Genomic DNA, 16381 nt, shown 5'->3' on the forward strand with positions numbered 1-16381 from the left:
CTCCAGGCAGCACTGTTTTTGGAAGGTAGCAGTAGAAACTTTACACAATTGTATACCTTTATGTGTTTTTCTGTACCACTCTTGTACACCTTTAATAAATCTTTCTTTAAAACAGGGAGTCATCATTTGTTCTAAAGCACGTCCTCTGTTCATGAAGGAATACCCAAATTAAATGTGTATGTAAAATGTAAATTTATGGACGAACTTCTACATAATTCTAAACATATCATTGCATATCCAAATTCTATGTAAACTTAATTTTTATCATTTAGATTGTTACTGCTTTTGTTACTTTTCCTGTGGTATTACACATGTTTATGCTATTTAAGTGATTATGATATTTTTTTGCCAAAAACATTGGTTAAAATATTCATTTAAACAATGCAGTTTATGTTCCAGCAGCAAGATTATGACATAGAATTGTACATCATCACATACTTCCATCCGGGAGCAATACTTAAAAAAATACATTTGGCATTTCAAAATCTCAAACGCTTTTCCATGCATACTTTGGCTCGAAAATCTATGCAATTATCTGGGAGCAGCCTTATTAAGAGAGCTTGGCATCACCATTTCTCAAACCTTTAATTTGGAGGAAAGTGCGGTCCATGTCAAATATTGACAGACACACCTAAATAGTGAGATGATCTAACCACATAACAGAATCCAGCACGTAATCAAAATGAGAATGTTCCAAACATCATACCCTTACCTTCAGCCCAAACCAGCAGTCAATGCAAATGTAATGAATACTGACAGCTCAAACGGTCAGCAACTGCCAGACCAACTGACAGGAAACAATCATATAGAAGAGTTTACTGAATTGTCTTTCTCTACTATTCGACCTACAGTTCAGAAAAACCTATCACCGTAGCTCCATGTACCCCAGCGCGATAATCAGGCTTGTACCCTACCCTATGTTTTCACTTAGAATGTTGAATTTTACAGCCACATGCATCAAGCGATTTTGGAGTCGCAAACGGTGCGAATCGCAAAATTCGGCCGTTTGCGATTCCAAAATCACTTTTTTGGATGCATTAAACAATTTTTTTAGAAATCGTGATTTTTTATGATATCTAAAAATGTGATTGCATTTAAAGAATCACATTTTTGCGATTCCTTAAATGCAATGCATGAATGTTTAAAAAAATGTGAATTCGCAAATAGGGGGAGCAAATTAACACGAGGTTGAACCTTGTGTTAATTTGCGAAATCTTTCAAAAATGCTCAAAAAAGCATTTTTGAAAGTGTCATGTTACACACACACGTCCTTTGGACATGTGTGTGTGAAACTTGCACTTAAAAAAACGTTTCAAGGGTGCAGAGGGGGGGGCTTTGGACCCCCCTCAGCACCCTTGAAATGCATTAACAAATTGCGATTTGCAAAATGAAAATCGCAAAATGTTGATGCCATCCCATTGATTCCTATGGGTCTTTTGGCCCATCGGAATCAATGGGAAGGTTTTCCTTAATTGCGATTCGCAAAATGTGAATCGCAATTACGGAAAATTAAGAAATCGCAAACATATTTGCGAATTATTCATGCATTGCCGTTTGCGATTTCTAAATTGCGATTCCTTAATTTTCGCAATTTAGGAATCGCAAACGGGTGCAATGATGCATGTGGCCATTAATGCCTTGTTTGCGTGAAGTTCTTTGTTGCTCCTGTTATTGAAGATACACATGCATTCAATAGTAAATAAGTAAGTAAATAAACAAATAAATGCACATCAACTACTAGTGCACACTGGAATAGAAGATATAGTCCTAAAACAGGTCTTTAATCTACACTAAATATTCCCAACCGAGAATGTACTGCGACTACTTCCAACCTCCAAAATGTTCCAGAGGAATCAACTGGGAATGCAGCGTAGGGAATATAAAACATTGTGATGCTTAATTTGGTGATGTACGATAGGGAAGACCCAGTCTTCACTGCCTTTGGTTACTGGACTCATCGTTTGACTGACTTTCTGGTAGGAGGTCGATAGATTTCTGGATACAGATGAGGAGTACCAGATAGTTAACAAACATGGAATACAAAACATAGCATTGTATAACCTAAAACCATTCACTTTTGGGTGATTATCTTAACCTGAACAAGGCCAGATTCAACTGTGATGAAACCAGGCATCGACCACAAAAGCAATTCTGATCCACTGATGGAGCAAGGTTTCACATATAACGAAACTTGCTTGTATTCAGCCCTCTTTAAATAATATGTAATATATTAACCAACATGTTTTGTTAACTAATATTTGCATTAGATGACATTTCTAGTATCTAGGGGAAGCTCGCCTAAGTGCTTTTACTAACAGTAACTAGAGTGTCTAAAAATGGCCACCGAAATGCTGGAACTTTATTGCGCATGCATTCGCTACATCTACGTGGTGTGACGTACTTTTGCCTTTGGTGGGAATTTCTTGCTTCTGCGCACTAGTGCCAGAAAAGGCTGCTTTAAATCTCACATATTAACGCTTATGTTGCTGCTTATACTGCACTTGTTTATTCTGCTTAACTATTAAATCAAAGGTTAAAATAAAGTAATGGGTTTAGAGTAGAGATAAGTGGTATACAGTGCATTAATTTATTTTTGTATTCTAATATGTTTCTTTTTGACTTTGCTACTAGCTCGTACTTGGACCTGAATATTGAGACCAACTCCATTTTGAACAAAGCTGCGCGTGCTCACTCTAACTCCGAAATTGCTGAAGCATTGGCATTGAACAAGAGCCAACACTCTTCTTACCCACGATGGTCCTGGGAACCTGCTCATCTGACCTCTAGAGCGGAAGCTACAATATACAATGTATTAAAATGTGTACCAATATTGCTGGGTGGAATAAAAGTGCATGGGAAGGGAGGAGCCAAGCGCGTGACCAAGATGGCCGGGTGAGAGCTCGGCTCCGGAGACCTCGTCCCTCCATCAAGCCTATCCTGAATCGAGCATCCCTACCCTTCGGAACATCGTCTGGAGTTTTAAGGCCTCCATCCCACTTCATCCGGGGACCAAAGTGCGCCAGAGACCCGGGCACAAATTGAACAACAGCGGGTCGCGTAACCGGAAGTTGCGGTCCGACTCCATAATCGAAACTCATTCAAAGATACAGTGCACTTAGGAGACTGTGTTGCAACTACATATAGAGCTGAGATCGAGGGTCTTGGGCAGTGCCTTTGTGGTGTTAACTGGCGGCCAGACGTCAAAGACCGCGATCATCTGGCACGGGCCCGTGGGGCGCCGAGTGTTCTATTTTGATCGTCCCCGGTGGGAAGTGTGAAGGCCCAGATGGCGTCGAAGCCTGAAACCGAGAAGGTCCCATCCAGGACTGGGAGAGGGCTGATGAACGCGCAAACTCACAAAATAAATCGCTATACCCAGCCTAAAGGTTCGCCCATGGAACAAAGGAAGACCCTGACACACGGAGGAGACCCATCGAGTGAAGCGGCAGAACCAACACTGACGGATGTCATGGCTGCGATAAATAGTGTTCAGACCGCTATGGTTGGGAAAATGGATGCGTTGGACACTAAACTGGACACTGTTAAGATGGAAGTCAACCTGTTGCGGGCAGATCATGCAAAAACGAGTGAGAAGGTCAAGTCCCTTGACTTAAAAACTTCCAGCCTGGTGGATGATATGGCGGAGTTACAGCGAGAAGTTTGAGCTCTACAGGCGGCACGGGAAGACACCCACCTAAAGCTGGATGATTACGAAGGGCGAAATCGGCGCAACAACGTGCGCATCCTTGGTGTACCGGAAAATGCGGAAGGCCAAGCACCCGATCTATTTGTGGAAGACGTTGTGCTTAATCACCTGAAGCCAAAGGGCCTCAGTAACTTTTTCACAATTGAACAAGCACACAGGGTGCCAGGTGGTAGGCCTAAACCAGGAGCGCCACCCCATCCGATGATTACTAGGGTGTTGAACTTCCGGGATAGGGATGTGATTTTGCAAGCTTCACGCTCCTCGGGCCCGCTGCGCTATGAAAACACTACACTCTCCTTCTTTCCGGACTTCACTCAGGCCGTGCAGAAACGGAGACAAAGCTTTCTTCCTGTGAAGAAGAAATTAAGGGACATGGAACTGCGCTACTCGATGCTATTTCCGGCTAAACTTAGGGTGGAAATGGAAGGGAAGGCCTGGTTCTTCGATAATCCGGAGGTAGCGTCGGACTGGGTGGACAGCAGAATGTCAGAACACTCCGAGGAGCGACACTGTGCGGCTGAGGAGGAGGCTGGACAGGAAGGAGAAGGATGTCGGTGGAAAGGTGCTTCTGCTGTGGAGTTGGGTAGCGGACTGATGTTGCGTATAGGGGGTCACCGCAATTGTGTACGATTTGGGGAAGGAAATGTGGAGGGGGGGAAGGGGCTGGGCATCGGGTTCCTCCTCGTTACTACTTTTAGTTACCTTAGACTTGTGGGGGGGGCGACAGGCACACTGCGAGTTGGGGTGGGGCATCGGCCTTATGCAGGGATGCAGGGTGGAGAGGGTTGTTGGGGGGGATTGTTTTTGTTTGCTGTTTCAGTTCTGTGGTATTGTCGGGTAAGAGTCTATGTTCACGTTGGGTGTATGCAGTCATGGGAATTGGTTAAATGTCGCGAAATGGGAAAGGATCGGGGATAAAGGTACTGAGCTGGAATGTGAACGGGTTGGGGGACATGATAAAACGGGGGATGGTGAACCAATTTATACGGAGACACTCCCCGGATGTGGTTTTATTGCAAGAAACTCATTTGATTGGTAATAAGTGTATGGCATTGCACAAAGGGGGTTATAAATTAGTGGCGCACGTAGGCTTCACCACTGGTTCGAGGGGTGTTGGTATATTGCTCAAAAACTCCTTTCCCTTTGCGCTCCGGTCAACATGGTCAGATCAGAGAGGTAGATATGTGGGTGTTTCCGGGCAGCTGAAGGATAAAACAGTGACTTTCCTATCAGCTTATGTCCCGCCTGGCCTGCAATCTGATACCTTTTGTGATCTGGGTGCTGTCTTTCTTACGCTGCCCCTGGGCGATCTGGTCATGGGGGTAGATTTCAATGCAGTGTTAGATGGCGAGCTTGATAGGCACCCAAAGCCGGTTCTTAGGCAATGCCAGCGGTGGCTCCCAGACTTCTTGGAAATGTTGGGTTTGGTGGATAGCTGGAGGATCCGTAACCCCACACAGACGCAGTTTACTCATGTCTCCGCTGCTCAAGGTAGTATGTCAAGTTTGGATTATATTCTGATACCGGCGGCGGAAGCGGTGACTATCCGGGAGATGAGGTATATGGGCAGAGGTATATCAGATCATCCCCCCTTGTGGTTGCGATTAGATAGTGGGAGCTTGGCAGCGGGTAGAATCGCCCCCATTAATGCGTGGTATCTTAAAGACCCAGGCACTAAGAAAGAGGATGTCCGTTTTTCAGATCAGTATTTCACTGAAAATGAGGGCAGTGTTGACTCTGCGGAGATACTCTGGGAAGCCTATAAAACGGTTATTAGGGGTGAGGTCTTGTCCCTTGTAGCCAGAAATAGGAGGAAACATCAGGCAGAAATTGTTAGAGTGGAGACCGAGGTGTTGGCCTTAGAGAGAAAAGTGTCAAAATCACCAGACCAGGAAGCTCTACATCTTTTGAAACTACGCCAAGATGAGTATAGGGGCCTAGATCGGGAGAAAGCGGTTGCCCAATACAATACCATACAGAGCAGAGTCTACGAACATGGTGATAAGGCACGGAAGTTAATTGCATGGCTTGAGCGAGGGGAGCGGGCCTCCAGACTAGTGCCGGAATTGGTAGCGAAGGACTCTTCTTCCATCACTGATCCACAGGAGGTGGCGGAGGGGTTTGCCTCATACTACAGGGAGGTATATACCTTGGCGGCTTCTTACACCGAGGAAGAGAATAGCGCCATGATTAAGGATATAGGTATGCCGACTCTGTCCAATGAAGACAAGAAGTATTTAGACTCCCCTTTCACAGATGAGAAAATTGCGCAGGCAATAAGAGGTACGAAGTCGGGGAAGCCACTGGCCCCAACGGGATTCCAATCGAGCTGTATAAATTACAAGCTCAAAAGCTGGCGCCCCGTCTACGCGTTATGTTTCTGGAGTGCAGGGAAGGTGGACATTTGCCCTATGATCAACGTGTGGCAAATATCGTTGTAATTCACAAGCCGGGGATACCCAGGACGCAGTGCTCCTCCTACAGGCCCATTTCACTGCTCAACGCTGATCCTAAAGTACTTGCCAAATTGCTTGCCACCAGGCTAGTGAAAGTTGTCTCTACCCTGATACACCCTGAGCAATCAGGATTTATGCTGCGCCGTAACACCGCCCTCAACCTGCGTTGGTTACACGGGGTCCTTGGTTGCTCGTCGACCTTGCAGGAGCCTGCAGTCCTGGTGTCTCTCGATGCCACTATGGCGTTTGACAGAGTCGAGTGGTAATATCTTTTTTGCGGTGCTGGCGAAGCTGGGGTTTATGGGAAGGATTTATTGGCAGGGTGAGACTGCTTTATGCCGCACCCTTAGCAAGAGTGACGGTTAAAAACTATAAGTCGACTGACTTCCCACTCGAGAGGGGCACGAGACAGGGGTGCCCCTTGTCTCCGTGGCTCTTTGCGCTTGTGCTGGATCCCCTGACTGCATGGGTTTGATGGGATCTAACAATACGTGGGCTGCGTTGGACACCGGAATGGGAGGACAAGATCTTTCTATACGCAGATGATATTCTGTTGTATCTTACCAAGCCCAGAACCTCTCTGATTTGTTTTTTAGACGTCTTGGCAATCTTCAGTAGGTACTCCGGATTTGCGATCAATTGGTCAAAATCTGTATTATTTGTGTTGTCTGGGAAACCGCCAGTGACCCCGCAATCATGTCCTCTCCAGATTGAGACTGTGGGCTTCACTTACTTAGGTATTTTTATAACATTTGATCCAAAGCTTAGGTACGCACGTAATTTGGGTTCCCCTCTGAGCCGACTCAAGAGGGACGTGACACGTTGGAAGGCTCTCCCACTCTCGTTGATTGGGAGGGCGACATTGTTTAAAATGATGTCCCTGCCTAGGTTCCTCCATGCACTACAGAATGCGATGGATCCGGTTCCTGTGTCCTACTTTAAAGAGATAGAAGGGTTGCAGAGGGATCTTCTGCCTAGGATATCCTTTTTGAAGCTGACGCTTCCCTGGTATGACGGGGCATTGGAGTCCCTGACCTGAAAAAATACTATTGGGCCTCCCAGCTAGCGGCTGTAGGAAGGGGGAGGCTCTAGTTGGCGCAGTGAAACACTAGCGACAAGCAGGGACTCTCCTCTTCCTCGTCAGGGCAAGGGAGTCACACGCCAAGACAACCCCCACTCGCCCTCTAGGTAACGTGGCGCGAGCAGTCAAGGCTAAACTTGGAGGCGATGTAAGTTAAGTATTTGCGCACGCACCCCAGCAACAACAACCAAGGCCCACCACAAAGAAACACTCCACACAAGGTTATATAAAAATAGCCTTTGTATTATAATAAATATACATCAGATAAAACACACATCTTGTTACACTGTGCCAACAGGCACGGGCGGAATTTACAAGGGATATTTGTACAGGACAGGACCACTTGGACCACTGTCAAGGGTATCAGCACTTTTAGAAGCAATACTTTCAGTAATAGCACACAATATAAAAGTAGAGCATACAACCAGTAATCACTGGTAACAGGACCTCCCTAGCACCACCTGTACTAGGGAGAAAACAACCACCTACATGTCACAATACCTATAGGGGTGCAAGGGTAAAACACATGATGTAATAACATTCAGAGGTGTATAAACGATCACAATTGCGCCAAACTCACAAGTCACCACCTGTGACTGTCCCGGTGTCCCAATGTCAGGGCCTAAACGTGGCAGTTGCCCACAAAGTGCTGGGCAACTGGAGCAGGGAAAGTTAGGGCAACGTTGGAGCCTCTCTGTGCTCAAAGAACCACCACTGTGGCACTGCGGAGCCTCTCTCAGGCTCTCAAACAAGAACTGGCGCCCTGAGCCTCTCTCAGGCTCTTCACTTTGATGTGGGCGTCGGGCCCCTCACGGGGGACCCTCGAACACGTGGGGGCGCTTCGGAGGAGTCCCCCCTCTGGGGACTCAGGAAGACAAATGGCAGTAAGAGCCTCTCTGGCTCGGGTTGGAGTCCCCCTCTTGGGGACTCGAATTGCCCAAAAATGCCCCCTAAGAGCCTCTCTGGCTCTGAACACGAGGGCGCGAGGTCGCGCTGCTGAGGGGGCAGGGGGGGGGCGGACACCGACAATGTGTCCCGGCGCCCCTCCCTCCAGAACGGCCACACTCACCGGCTGTCTAGGCTGCAGGGCGGATCCTCTCGCGGCGGGGCTCCTTTCCTCTCGTTCCGGGGCTCTCCTCTCCACTCGGGGAGCCTCGTGGACCCGGCCGGCAGCTTCTCCCTTCCCGGCTCGGCGGAGAAGGCGGGACTTCCGGTCGGCCTTTCCTGGGCCGCGCTGTGATTGGACGGACTCCCAATCACTTCCGGGTCGCCGCGGGCAGCGCGGCGGCTCGCTTTTAGGCAGGCAGGCGGCTTCCCAGGTGATCCGAGGAGTGGGCTCCCTCGTGGATCAACACAAAAACGGGCAAACAAAGCGGCAATGAGCGGGGTGGCACCCGCGCTGCCAAATCACCACACGGGGCGATCAGATGCCGGGTGGGCACCGGCTGTGCACACCAAGCCCTAACAGCGCTAGAAACGAAGGGCAGGCGCTCCCAAGCGCCTCCAGGACAAAATACAGCGCTCACAGCGCTATGGCAAAAATCCAGCGCTCTCCAAGCGCTAGGCAGGCGATTTCAGCGCTCCCAGCGCTGAAGGGCAGAGAGCAGCGCTCTCAGGCTGCAGGCAAGAAGTCCTCAGTGCTCCCCAGCACTGGAGGACAGGACAGGGCTCCAGCAGGGCTGGAGGCAGGCAGGGGGGCAAGGCTGGGCCAGAGCCAGCACACTGGGTCTCCAGGCAGGGAGACTCCCCAAGTGGCGGTCCTCCTGGCCCCAGCAGCAGCAAAAGCCCCCTCTGGCAGGATCCCAAAGTAGAACATTTTCAGTGGGGACACAGCCCCTTCTTATACTGACAAATCCTTTGTTTCAGGGTGCAGGGTGGGGGGAAAACCAGTCGCAGCTGGTTCTGGAGCACTCTTGATGGCCCAACCACCCATTTCATTCACTGGGGAGGCTAGGGTCATTAGACACACCACAGGGGGGCGGAGCCAGCATTGTGTGGGGAAAACCCAGCCCATCCAGGACACAGATACACTCCTCCCACACATCACTCATGCTAATCTCCCACTCACCACCGGGCAGACCCATCCAGACTTCCTGGAGCCTGGCATGCCAGCCAGCTCCAGCCAATCACGCTCCAGCACCCTCACTGCACACATACCTCAATGTCCAGAAGTAGCACTTCCCAACTAGACACACACATGCCGCAGACACCATCTCGCAGCATTCACTCTCACGAGTTTATACATACTAAACTCGAGCCTGCACTCCCCACGCATCAGGAACTACCAGAGACACACACATTCCCCATGCATTCCTATGGGAGGGCAGGCCAGCCATACTACACGCACGCACTTTCACTCTGGGGCTCAGGGGAAAGTGCGCAGAGACCCCAAAAATCACTGACACGGGGTCACAAATAAGGCAAAAAGTCTAGGGGTGAACCTGCCCTGCGGGCCAAGTCCAACACAACCCCCTTCCAGCCAAAACGCAGGGGAGAACAATCACCACCGTGATGGACTTCCCTGCTTGGGGCGATAGAACACGGACGCAGGCCCACCACTGCCGGGACACCCTCCTGTTCTATGCCACGGTGAACCCCTAGGGTTCCTTCTAAAGCTACTATAAGGACCAACTGGGCTACCCCACTGGTACTCCTCTGCTGTCCGCGGCCAGGACCAGGCCCTGGGCCACCCAGGTGCCACCGATCCTTGCCAATTCGCAGAGCGGGGGGTAGTAACCCCTGGCACATAGTGTCCATTCTCCACTCTCCCTGTCTGCAAGACAGGACTAGACTGCCACTGGTTCACCAGCCTTTGGTCTACAACCTCAGGCGGACCAGGAGTCTCAGGGAAGGCTCTCCTCCCCCTACCTCTTCTTTTAGGGTTCCTCCTCCCCGTGCGAGGGGGACACCCAGAACGCCATTCCAACCTAGGGTTTAACCCCTCAGGTTGCACCGGGGTCAGAGGTGGGCTTTCCCACCTTCTGCACCCCCTTCCAGAGGTCTGCCCTCTCCCAACTGGAGAAGTTCCTCTGGAAGAACCGGTCAGGACACTGGTTACAGTTGTCCTACCCTTCAGGTCAGGCCGAACCTGAACCTGGCCTCCCAACCTCCGGTCTAAAACCTTTGGTGGAATAATTGCCTGGCACTCCAGGACTTCTGGGGACTCACACGCAATCCCCCTGAGGCTGACACATGACCCATGTGTCGTGTGACTGTCTGTCTGGCGCAGATCTCCCGCCTCCTGTCCACCTGACAGTGCGCAAAGATCCCCCAGACCAGAAGTGGCGCCACCCGGGTCCACCCAAGAAGATCTAGCCCAACTGGCTAGTCTCTGGTCCACTGGTGCATCCACTGGGAAACTCATCCCCCAATCACTCCTCGCTTCGGACTTCTGTGCCCTCCCAACTGGAGCGACACTGCCGGACACTGGAACCCCTGGAGCTCTAGTTACAGACGCTCCAGGTTCCCTAGACACTAGGAGATCCTCCTCAAGTGTACTAACAGGACAGCCTAGGTCCCCAACCTGGTGTTCCCTCAAGAAACCACCCAAGTTCTGAGACAGGGCTTCGGGCCTCTGGGAGCTCTCAGCCACCCACTGACTCCTGCTCCACTGAGCCAGGCAGTCAGCCCCTTCACCCTTCTCACTATACTGGGACCTAGCTGGGCTACACTGAGCCTCTTCCACCACGCTGGGCTGGAAGCTCCCTGTACCACTACTGTTGGACTCGCTAACCAATGACTCTACAGAACCTCTGGCTCTCTCCCAGCGGTCTGCTTCCACTGCAAGCTCCCATGGTTCAGACAATCCACACCCCAACAGGTGTGTGCGCAACCCTGGAGAACAACAACTGAGCAACTGCTCTCTGAGAAACATATCGAACAACATGTCCCAATCACATTTCGTGGGCTCCCGTACCCAATCACACATGGCTCCACAACAGTCCTCCTCAAAGTCTACCCAAGACTGATGAGACGGTTTTCTAAGGTTCCTAAACCTCAACCTATTCTCCTCCTCTGGAGAAACAGGAACCATGCTCGGGGAACGGGGAGTGGGACTGTCAACACCAACACTTAAAAAGCTGCCACCACTGGACTCCACCCTCCCTGGGGAATCCAGAAAATTCTGACTGCGGTCAGGGGATAACCTACACTCTAGGGCTATCTTCTCCCTGGCCAAGGCCCTCTCAGCCTCTGCAGTCCGCTCATTCACACCCAGCTGCGCCCTCTCCCAGGCATGCTCTAACCTGAGCTTCTCCATGGCCAGCTGGTGCTCCCTCTCTTCTCTCCTATCCGCCCACTCCTCTGGGGACAGGGAAAGGGATGGGGGGCTACATCTGACACGGGACCCAGCAAGGGACTCCCTATCTCGGGGGTACTCGCTCTCTGCTGGCGTCCCTGTGCTATCATCTTCTTCCTCCTCCTCTGAATCTTCAGGGCTCCTCACAGACCCACCACCCTCCTGGTGTGAATCCCGGGCCCTTTCCTCACTGCGCGCAAGATCCCACTGACCCTTTTGCCATAGGATCAGGCTGCTCCTAAGTTCAGACTGAGTATCTGACTCATCCACTCCTATGCCTCTCTCTCCACAGAACCTTACCAACTCTCCCATACTGTATCCAAACAGATCACAGAAATCAAAAGCAGGCTCCATTCTGGCGGACGTTCTAGTGAAAAGATTACACAGGGAACCTAGGGGTCTGAGCTTACACAGGAGTACACAATTCACAAAGGTTCAGCAAGTTCCCTCTCTCAGAGAACTCACACTCACTTGCCTAGTGCCACACACCATTCATTCACACACAACCCCCCCCTCGGACTGGTAAGGCAGTTTCTACCACCCCTGATTCCTCAACCTGACCACACGTGACACAGGTACCAAACTCTGGGCGCGGGGCAGGGGAACAAATGTACTGGACACAATTGCACAATGATACCTCAGGAGAAGAAACAATGAAATTCTAAAAAACACAATAATCCCCAAAAATGTGGTCATCTAAAATGCAGAGCTTTGTAGTGGCCAGTTGCCACTGTGGTACAGCGCAAACACAAATCCTTATCCTCACCGCTTGCCGCCAATGTAGGAAGGGGGAGGCTCTAGTTGGCGCAGTGAAACACTAGCGACAAGCAGGGACTCTCCTCTTCCTCGTCAGGGCAAGGGAGTCACACGCCAAGACAACCCCCACTCGCCCTCTAGGTAACGTGGCGCGAGCAGTCAAGGCTAAACTTGGAGGCGATGTAAGTTAAGTATTTGCGCACGCACCCCAGCAACAACAACCAAGGCCCACCACAAAGAAACACTCCACACAAGGTTATATAAAAATAGCCTTTGTATTATAATAAATATACATCAGATAAAACACACATCTTGTTACACTGTGCCAACAGGCACGGGCGGAATTTACAAGGGATATTTGTACAGGACAGGACCACTTGGACCACTGTCAAGGGTATCAGCACTTTTAGAAGCAATACTTTCAGTAATAGCACACAATATAAAAGTAGAGCATACAACCAGTAATCACTGGTAACAGGACCTCCCTAGCACCACCTGTACTAGGGAGAAAACAACCACCTACATGTCACAATACCTATAGGGGTGCAAGGGTAAAACACATGATGTAATAACATTCAGAGGTGTATAAACGATCACAATTGCGCCAAACTCACAAGTCACCACCTGTGACTGTCCCGGTGTCCCAATGTCAGGGCCTAAACGTGGCAGTTGCCCACAAAGTGCTGGGCAACTGGAGCAGGGAAAGTTAGGGCAACGTTGGAGCCTCTCTGGGCTCAAAGAACCACCACTGTGGCACTGCGGAGCCTCTCTCAGGCTCTCAAACAAGAACTGGCGCCCTGAGCCTCTCTCAGGCTCTTCACTTTGATGTGGGCGTCGGGCCCCTCACGGGGGACCCTCGAACACGTGGGGGCGCTTCGGAGGAGTCCCCCCTCTGGGGACTCAGGAAGACAAATGGCAGTAAGAGCCTCTCTGGCTCGGGTTGGAGTCCCCCTCTTGGGGACTCGAATTGCCCAAAAATGCCCCCTAAGAGCCTCTCTGGCTCTGAATACGAGGGCGCGAGGTCGTGCTGCTGAGGGGGCAGGGGGGGGCGGACACCGACAATGTGTCCCGGCGCCCCTCCCTCCAGAACGGCCACACTCACCGGCTGTCTAGGCTGCAGGGCGGATCCTCTCGCGGCGGGGCTCCTTTCCTCTCGTCCCGGGGCTCTCCTCTCCACTCGGGGAGCCTCGGGGACCCGGCCGGCAGCTTCTCCCTTCCCGGCTCGGCGGAGAAGGCAGGACTTCCGGTCGGCCTTTCCTGGGCCGCGCTGTGATTGGACGGACTCCCAATCACTTCCGTGTCGCCGCGGGCAGCGCGGCGGCTCGCTTTTAGGCAGGCAGGCGGCTTCCCAGGTGATCCGAGGAGTGGGCTCCCTCGTGGATCAACACAAAAACGGGCAAACAAAGCGGCAATGAGCGGGGTGGCACCCGCGCCGCCAAATCACCACACGGGGCGATCAGATGCCGGGTGGGCACCGGCTGTGCACACCAAGCGCTAGCAGCGCTAGCAACGAAGGGCAGGCGCTCCCAAGCGCCTCCAGGACAAAATACAGCACTCACAGCGCTATGGCAAAAATCCAGCGCTCTCCAAGCGCTAGGCAGGCGATTTCAGCGCTCCCAGCGCTGAAGGGCAGAGAGCAGCGCTCTCAGGCTGCAGGCAAGAAGTCCTCAGTGCTCCCCAGCACTGGAGGACAGGACAGGGCTCCAGCAGGGCTGGAGGCAGGCAGGGGGGCAAGGCTGGGCCAGAGCCAGCACACTGGGTCTCCAGGCAGGGAGACTCCCCAAGTGGCGGTCCTCCTGGCCCCAGCAGCAGCAAAAGCCCCCTCTGGCAGGATCCCAAAGTAGAACATTTTCAGTGGGGACACAGCCCCTTCTTATACTGACAAATCCTTTGTTTCAGGGTGCAGGGTGGGGGGAAAACCAGTCGCAGCTGGTTCTGGAGCACTCTTGATGGCCCAACCACCCATTTCATTCACTGGGGAGGCTAGGGTCATTAGACACACCACAGGGGGGCGGAGCCAGCATTGTGTGGGGAAAACCCAGCCCATCCAGGACACAGGTACACTCCTCCCACACATCACTCATGCTAATCTCCCACTCACCACCGGGCAGACCCATCCAGACTTCCTGGAGCCTGGCATGCCAGCCAGCTCCAGCCAATCACGCTCCAGCACCCTCACTGCACACATACCTCAATGTCCAGAAGTAGCACTTCCCAACTAGACACACACATGCCGCAGACACCATCTCGCAGCATTCACTCTCACGAGTTTATACATACTAAACTCGAGCCTGCACTCCCCACGCATCAGGAACTACCAGGGACACACACATTCCCCATGCATTCCTATGGGAGGGCAGGCCAGCCATACTACACGCACGCACTTTCACTCTGGGACTCAGGGGAAAGTGCGCAGAGACCCCAAAAATCACTGACACGGGGTCACAAATAAGGCAAAAAGTCTAGGGGTGAACCTGCCCTGCGGGCCAAGTCCAACAGGGGCCATCAACTAAATCGTATATGGGAGCCCAGGGGACCCGGGATACACTATGGATCGTGGACAGGCACCGGGTGGAGATATAGGCAGGGCGTTATATGCAAGGGTGGGGAGATTTCAATTAACGGGACCCACTGCCCATGCAGTAAAGATCTGGCACATTGTGAATAAATCTTTGGGATGGAAGGGAAACTAACCCTAGCAACGCCTTTGTTTAACTCCGAGCAATTGGGGAGCCTGTGGAAGGCAGAGGGATTTGATAAGTGGGATTTGATAGGTATCTCCCAGGTAAAAGATGTTTGGCAAGGTGATGGGATGTACACGTTTGAGTCGCTGAAGGCAAAGTACGAACTGAGTGATAGAGAATATTTTCGCTATCGCCAGGTCAGACATGCTCTCATGGCCCGAGTCCCGAGGGCTGAGATACCTCCCGAGGCTTCGCCTCTCGAAGACCTGGTACTTGATGGTCACCTTCCCAAAAAAACGGTTTCCCTAATATATCGGAAGCTGGTGAATCATATGGATTATCCTTTACAGAGGCTGAGAGAGAAGTGGGGGGAAGATAGTCTGGAGATGGATGATGAAGACTGGATTGAAGCCATTTCCTCCCCAAAGGTGGTGGCCATCCAGATGCGACTCCGGTTGGTACAGTTAAAAATCCTGCATCGTGTGTACATTACCGGACCTCGACTAGTGAGGATGGGGCGGGGAGAGAGTGGTGAGTGTAAGAGAGGTTGCAGTGAGTTGGGGACCTTCCTCCATATATTGTGGCACTGTGAACATGTTAGTGTCTCTTGGTTAAAGATTCATGAGGTGATGACGGAAGTGCTGGGAAGGGAAGTTTGTCCAGAGGCCCGGAGATTTTTATTGAATGTGTGGGAACCGACTGATCTGAATTCATCACAGAGGCAGTAGGTAACCCTGGCGTGTATGGTGGCAAAACGAAACATAGCACAATTGTGGGGGGCGTCTCGGGCCCCTGAGCTCACCAAATGGTCTGAGGACCTGGACTGGTGCATGTTGTGTGAAAAGAATGTGTATGTTGCCAGGGGTTGCCCGGGCAAGTGGGGGAAGATCTGGAGGTACTGGAATACATATAGGGGTGATATCTGGGAACCACCTGCAACTATGCCAACGTCGGAGGTACCAGACTCCCCTTGATCCTGACTGTGATTATCACTGTAATGTATCTTGTATGCGACAAAAGACCCCTGTGAACGGTAACTCACCCGATGTGTGTTGAATGTTAATTATGTTTTCTTTTGTTCAATAAAAACAATTTGAAAAAAAAAAGTGCATGGGAAAATAAATTATGGGCGGTAACCGGAATCAATTGAAACCAATATTGAAATTGCCTCATCTTATTATGATGTGATGACCTCTCCTCGTCTTTCCAGCCAATCGCTGAAGGGGAACACATAGATTTGCCACATTTAGGGGTGGTATATTGCCCCAGAAATGGTATAACTAATGTTTAGTTAGAGAAATTGTCTGACTTGTCCGAATAGCTGACCTGTCACTGACCCAACGCATGCTATAGTAGATTGAGAGCAGAGGTGCTGGCGGAGCACTCTGTCAGAAGAATCGA

Source organism: Lissotriton vulgaris, chromosome 7 (genome assembly GCF_964263255.1).
Source record: "Lissotriton vulgaris chromosome 7, aLisVul1.2, whole genome shotgun sequence".
Taxonomy (NCBI): domain Eukaryota; kingdom Metazoa; phylum Chordata; class Amphibia; order Caudata; family Salamandridae; genus Lissotriton; species Lissotriton vulgaris.